The sequence below is a fragment of the Dasypus novemcinctus genome, chromosome 30 (assembly GCF_030445035.2).
Source record: "Dasypus novemcinctus isolate mDasNov1 chromosome 30, mDasNov1.1.hap2, whole genome shotgun sequence".
In the NCBI taxonomy this organism is placed as follows: Eukaryota; Metazoa; Chordata; class Mammalia; order Cingulata; family Dasypodidae; genus Dasypus; species Dasypus novemcinctus.
The window spans coordinates 5,585,806-5,592,491 of record NC_080702.1 but is presented as its reverse complement, the minus strand read 5'-3'; the positions used below and the strand labels follow the sequence as shown (position 1 = coordinate 5,592,491).

At 50.0% G+C, this 6,686-nt stretch overlaps 1 long non-coding RNA gene across 3 annotated transcripts in view; it reads left to right on the top strand.

Moving 5' to 3' along the window:
* The first annotated feature begins 1,699 nt into the window (after positions 1-1,699).
* LOC105747526 (uncharacterized) overlaps positions 1,700-6,686 on the top strand; it is a 195,093-nt gene continuing 190,106 nt past the window's right edge. For all 3 annotated transcript variants that reach the window (XR_009184146.1, XR_009184145.1, XR_011647806.1), the window contains exon 1: positions 1,700-1,857. This is a non-coding gene — a long non-coding RNA (uncharacterized lncRNA). The remainder of the gene's footprint in view (positions 1,858-6,686) is intronic.

Here is a 6,686-nt window from a genome sequence, read left to right as displayed (position 1 = left end):
GAGGGTTCCAGAAAATTGAACCTACACTCCTTGGCCCCTCTGCACCTCCCACCTAAACTCTCCCACTTCCAGAGTTAGTCCGCGTCCAGAGGGGTAGGGCAATGCCAGATTTCCAGGATTGCTGTGCTCAGGAAACAGAGGCTTGGGAGAATGTGGACTCGGGGTATTTAGTGTAGGCTGCGGGGGTTCAGGGAACACAGGCTTGGGGTTCACGTGTTTGGGGGACACAGGCCTTGGAAACTCCGCCCCATGACTGGCAGTTCTCAGTGAACGCCTACGGCTCTTAGCCCTAGGGGGGAGGGGTTTACCTTCCCATGGCTTCTGCGTTCAGTGTTAGAAACCCGCAGTTCTACCTTGAGCAAACACCAATTCTGCTGCAGTCTGTCCAGATTGATGTCCAGACACCTCCGGCCCTGTCGGTTCCCAAAACAGCCTGCTCTGCTAGGACTCTGTCACCACACAACCGGTATCTTGTAGGAGAGATGATGACGGTGTACTTACTCAGAAGCCATCTTGCCCCATCTCCTCTCCATCATTTTTGAATGCCAGCTTTGCTGAATAGAGTATTCATGGTTGGAAATTTTTTCTTTTAGCACCTTGACTATATCATACCACTGCCTTCTTGCCTCCATGGTTTCAGATGAGAAATCAGCACTTAATCTTATGGAACCTCCTTTGTATGTGATGGTTCTCTTTTTTCTTGCTTCCTTCCATATTTTTCTTTGTCTAGAGCATTGGATAATTTGAAGAGTATATATCTTGGGGTAGGCCTGTTGGGGTTTATGCTGTTTGGAGTGTGTAGTGCTTTCTGGACATGTACATCCATCTCCCTGAATAAGTTTGGGAAATTTTCAGCTATTATTTCCTTCAACACTCATTCTGTCCCCTTTTCCTTTTCTTCTCCTTCTGGGATGCCTATTTGTTGAAGAGACCATTCTCTCCCAGTTGAGTGGGCTTGGTGTCCTTGTTGAAAATGAGGTGACTATATATGCGAGGATCTGTATCAGGACTCTAAATTCACTTCCGTTGGTCAGTATGTCTATCCTTGTGACAACAGCATGCAGTTTTTAATCACTGTAGCTTTTTAGCATGTTTTATGGTCAACTAGTGTGATTCCTCTGACTGGATTTTCTCTTTTCAATATGTCTTTGGCTATTCAGTGCCTTTTGCCCTTCCAAATAAATCCCATAGGTAGTTTTTCCAGTTTATTAAAAAATGCTGTGTTGATTTTTTTAGGGATTGTATTAAGTCTGTAGATTTGTTTGGATAGGATAGACATCTTAATGATATTTATTCTTCCTTTCCATGAACAGGGAATATTCTTCCATTTATTTATGTCTTGATTTCCTTTAACAGTGTTCCATAGATTTCTGTTTCTAAGTCATTTACATCTTTAGTTAAATTCATTCCTATGTATGTGATTTTTTTTAGTTACTATTTTAAATGTTATATTTTTTCTTGATTTCCTCCTCGGATTGATCATTATTGATAAACGAGTTTGATTTTTGCCAGCATGTAGGACAGCATGTGATTGGGTGCCTCATGCTTTCAGTCAAGGGTAGGGCCCCTCCCCCTTAGGGGCGTGGAGACCCTGAGCGGGCAGGACCTCATTGGCCCAGGCGCTGGTGTAGAAGCTCCGCCCCTCAAGCCCCGCCCAGTCCACGTCATGGGGGCTCTTCTAAGAGCTCATGGTGTTTGGGGAGCTCGCGGTGTTTGGGAAGCTCACGGTGTTTGGGAAGCTCGCGAGAACCTGCTGGCGTGTTCCGGGTAGGAGGACGTGTAGGCCGGCGTGGGGACTGCGGAAGCACTCGGCCCATCGCACAGGGACCCCGCCTGTGGACCCACCCCACGGTAACGGTAAGTTTGGGGACCCAACTTGGCGTCGGGGGCGGGGCGCAGGTGGGCGGGGACCCCCAGAGGCGCGGAAAAGCGGGCGAGCGAGCCTCCCCTTGCTGCGTCGAGGGGGCGCCCGCGCCGTGACCCCTAAAGTTCCTGCTGGCTGCCTGCGGGGCGCGGGGGGGCGGAAAGTTGTGCGCGGCTCCCGGGTCCCGGAAAGTTGTGCGCGGCTCCCGGGTCCCGGAAAGTTGTACGGGGCGCCCGGGTTCTGCTTCCTCACGGCCTGTAGGGGACCAGGCAGGGCCGCGCCGGGTGGGGGCGCTGCTTCCGCGGGCGGCGCGGGGTGGGGGGCGCAGGGTGCAGTCGGGGGTCTCGGCCCAGCCCGACTGGCCTGCGGCGCGGGGCCCTCTGTCAGAATAAGGGTCCCGCGGCCCACGGGAAGGGCGGCCCGCTCCTCCCTCCCTCAGTCCCTCCTTTCCCCCACCATGGTCATCTTCTCCCCCACTGTCCCCCGTTCCCCCCCACGGTCCTCCTGCCCTCACCACGGTCCCTCTTGTCCTCCCCATGGCCCCTCCTGGTCCCCCACCTACTGTCGCTGCTCTCCTCCACGGTTCCTGTTCCCCTAAGGTTCCTCCTATCCTACAGGATCCCTCCTACCCCCATGGTCTCTCCTCCCACGGACCCTCCTGCCTCCCCCAAGTTCCCTCCTCACCCCCAAGGTCCCCTCCTGCCTCCCCATGGTCTGTCCTGCCCCCCCCCCCCCCCCGTGATCCCTCCTGCCCTCCTAGGTCCCTCCTCTCCCCCCACTCTTCCTCCTCTCCCACCGCCATGTTCCCTCCTGCCACCCATGCTCCCTTTAGCCTCATGTTCACTCCCACTTCCCCAGGGTCCCTCCTCACCAGCGTCCCTCCTCATCCTCAAGGTCTTTCCTGCCCCTTCAAAGTCCCTCCTCTACACCTTCCTTCCCTCCTCCCCCATAGTCCCTCCTGGGTTCCCCAGGGTCCCTCCTGCCCTCCCAAAGTCCCTCCTCCTCTCCTAAGGTCCCTCACTCCACAATTACCTTTGAACCCACCCCAAAGCCCATCCTCCTCTATGGTTCCTCCTTCCCATGATCCTTCCCACCCACACTCCTCCCCCACGGTCCCTCCTGCCCCCTACCATCTTTCCTCTCTCCCGCTGTCTCTCTTGTCCACCCATGGACCCTCTTCCCCCCCATATCCCTTCCTGTCCCTCCACGGTCCCTCTTGCCCTTCCAAATCCCTCCTCCTCTTTGAAGGTCCGTCCCCCCATGTTATCCCTGCCCTCTCTCTCCTCCTCATTGGTCTCTCCCTCTCATGACCCCTACCCCTGTTCCCCCCATGGTCCCTCCTCCCTCCACACTCACTCCTCCCCCCTACAGTCCCTCCTCATCCCCACAGTTCCTCCTGCCCCCACCATTTTTCCTACTGCCTCCCCTTGGTCTCTCCTGCCCCCCACAGCCCTTTCTGCCACCCCATGACCGCTCCTCCACCCCTTTGGTACCTCCTCCCCTCCATGGTCCCTTTTCCCCCTCCACAGTGCCCCTTCCCTCACTGCATTCCCCAGGGTCCCCCAATGGTCCACCCCTTTGCCCCTCCCTCCGCCCTCCTGACCCTTCCACTTGCTTGGGTTCCTTCCCCTTTCAGTGGCCCCTTCCCAGTCCCTACACTTCAAATTTTCCTCTGGAGCCAGGCAGAGGCTGCTTGACTTTCTTCTCCCACCTGGGAAGGTCAGGCTCAGGGCCTGGCCTGCAGCAGCTGGCTCTTAAAGGGGTTACTGCTGAGGGGAATTGATCGCTCCCAGGGGAAGGGCTCCTGGGAAGGCCCAGGGGGAGTGTGACTGACACCTGGTGTGTGCCTGCAGGGAGCCCAGTGAATGGGGACCCCTCCCGGGAGGGGCATCTGGGTGTAGGTTTGTGTCCAGCCTGGGAGTTTTGCAGGGATCACAACAGTTTGCAACTAAAAGTGTGTATCCTTCCCCAGTGGTCTGCAGGTGTGGGCCCCTCCTCCTCTTAAGCACTTGCATTCTTTGGGTCAAAGCCCTGGTGGGTCACTTGAGCCTTTAATTATCTGTCTTTCCTGTTTTACACCTTTCTGCTCTCTGAAATTCCACAAGGCAGGTGAGGTCTGGGTTCTAGGGCCCACTCCCACTGTGTCCCCTCCTGGCTGTGGCTGCACTAGAAGCCCTGGGACAGCTTCAGCCTTGGCTTCCCTCAGAGCTCCCCATGGTCCCAGGAACACTCTTTTCCTTTTGGTAGTGGTTACAGCTTTTCTTAAGTGTTTGATTTCTTGGAGTCATGCTGGGTGGAAATGGTTCGTGAACTCTTGCTAAGGTGGTAGATTGCTAGGGCTGGAGGAGGGCAGCTGGCCAGTGGGGGCCACTGGATTTGGGTGCCTGCTAGGACCCTCTGCACAGACTGGGGAAGGGCGCCTGCTGGTCAGGCCACCTGCCCGAGGCTGCTGAGGGAGCCCAGGGGTGTGCTGAGTATTTCCAGGAGCTCCAGGGAGCCTCTCCTTGGCAGGGAGGTGACTGGGTGACTTGGGGACACCATTCTTGCCCTTCTTTGTCTGCCAAGAGCAGTCACCCAACTGGCCTTAAAGGAGCCGGGCTGAAGAGGAAGCCTCTGTGTTTACTGTTCTCAGCCTCTTAGAAGAGTTTAGGGCTGTTCTAGGGGAGCAGTTGAGGGCTGTGGAGCAGCTGCTCTTAGGACAGATGGGCTGGACCTTCTCAACCCCCAGGCCCTTCTTTTGTCCCCTGCAATTCCCTCTGAACTTCTGCAGGTGGTTTTCACAGGGTTGCCACCCTGGAGGACTGCTGGGTGTCCCGTCACTTCCATGCAGATGACCACACTGTTCTCCTAATGCACTGTCATTCTGCAGATCCTAAGTATGATCAGGAAGAATATAATGCTATTCTCAGTGGAAAAATCCGGGAAAGTTTTATACCAAAACCTTAGCAATGACATTTTTGGATGAGGATTAGTAGTCTTTTTTTTTTTTTTTAATTTTTCAAAGAAATTAATTTTCTTGATACACCTGTATTTTTAAACAAATCAGTTTTATTGATAAATGTTAATAAAGCATACAATTCATTCAAAGTGTCCAGTGCGTAGCATTTGTATAATCACATAGATGTGCATTCATTACCTCAGTCATCAGAATATTTTTATTATTTCAATAATAAGAAAAATAAACTAATAAAATTCTTCACTCCTCTATCTGTTTTCCCTGCTGGAAATAGCTTCTATTTCTGGCTTTTCTAGCACAATTATTTATGCTTTAAGCAGTTTTATTGAGATATATTCACATACCATACAGTCTATCCAAAGTGTATAACCAGTGGATTTTAGTATTATCACAATGTTGTGCATCCATCACCATAAAATATTTTAGAACATTTTCAGTACTCTAACAAGAAAAACCCTATGCCCCTTAGCAGTCCTTCCCCAGCCCTACATAACCACAAATCTAACTTCATCTTTATAAACTGATTTACATTTTCTATAAATGGAATCATGCAATATGTTGTACTTTGCATCAGGTTTCTTTCACTTAGCATAAGTGATATTATATTAACATTTTGTAGTGTGAACATACATTTGTTCAATTTCATAGAACAGATTATCTCTTTCGTTACCTCTTTTTCTTGAGTAACAAATCACATTTAAATCTCCAATTCTCAACTCTTCAGTGTAACCTCACTTTTTCCTTTTTTTAACTTTATTTTGTACATTTAATAATTGACTATATAAATAATAGTTTTAAAAAAGAAAACACGAATAAAAACATACATTTCTAAATTATATATATTGGATACATATAAATTTTTTTTCAATCATACAATGTATTACACGATATATTTGGTTCATAGTAACGCAGTCATATAGTCCTTTTGTGTCTGGCTTGCTTCCCTCAACATAATGTCCTTTAGATTCATCCATGTTGTCACATGCTTTCTGAATTCATTTCTTCTTACTGCTGCATCATGTTCCATCACGTGAATACACCACAGTTTATCTATTCATCAGTTGATGGACACCTGGGTTGTTCCCAACTTTGGCAATCGCGAATAATGCTGCTATGAACATTGGTGTGCAGATATGTCTGTGTCCCTGCTACAGATTTTCTGGCTATGTTCCAAGTAGTGATATTGCAGCATCATGTGGGAAGTTTATATTCAACTTCTTTGGGAACTGCCAAACAGTCCTCCACAGTGGCTGTAGCATTCTGCATTCCCACCAACAGTGAATAAGTGTTCCTATCTCTCCACGTCCTCTCCAGCACTTTTGGTTCTCTGTCTGTGGCAGGGAAGGATGATTTTTGCAGGTGTCAGTGATGGGATAACATGGAGGAAGCTCCCCTGGGCATACATATAAGGCATATAAATGTGTGTTTATGGGGCATTGCCACGGTGGATGGAGATTCATACAATAACCGAAGGAATATCAAATTCCAATCCTGGGGAGCTCTGCCACTTTTTCTAAGGTCAGCAAGAATCCCCTGAGTACAGGAGCAGTGACTAGTGAAGGAGGATGTTCTACTGATGGACACTTGATATTGATGACTGTGCTTATGAACCTTTACACTCGAAACTGAAACTTAGCCTAGTGTTACAGGGTGCCTGAGAATTGCCTCCTGGTAGCCTCCTTGTTGTTCAAATGTGGCCTCTCTCTAAGCCACATATAGTATAAATACTATACCTTCCCCCCAGTGTGGGACATGACTCCAGGGTATGAGACTCCTTAGCACTGAGGGATTACTACCAAGCACCAGCCAGCAATGCAACTGGAAAAAGACCTTGACCAAAATGGGGAAAAGATAAAGACAAATGAG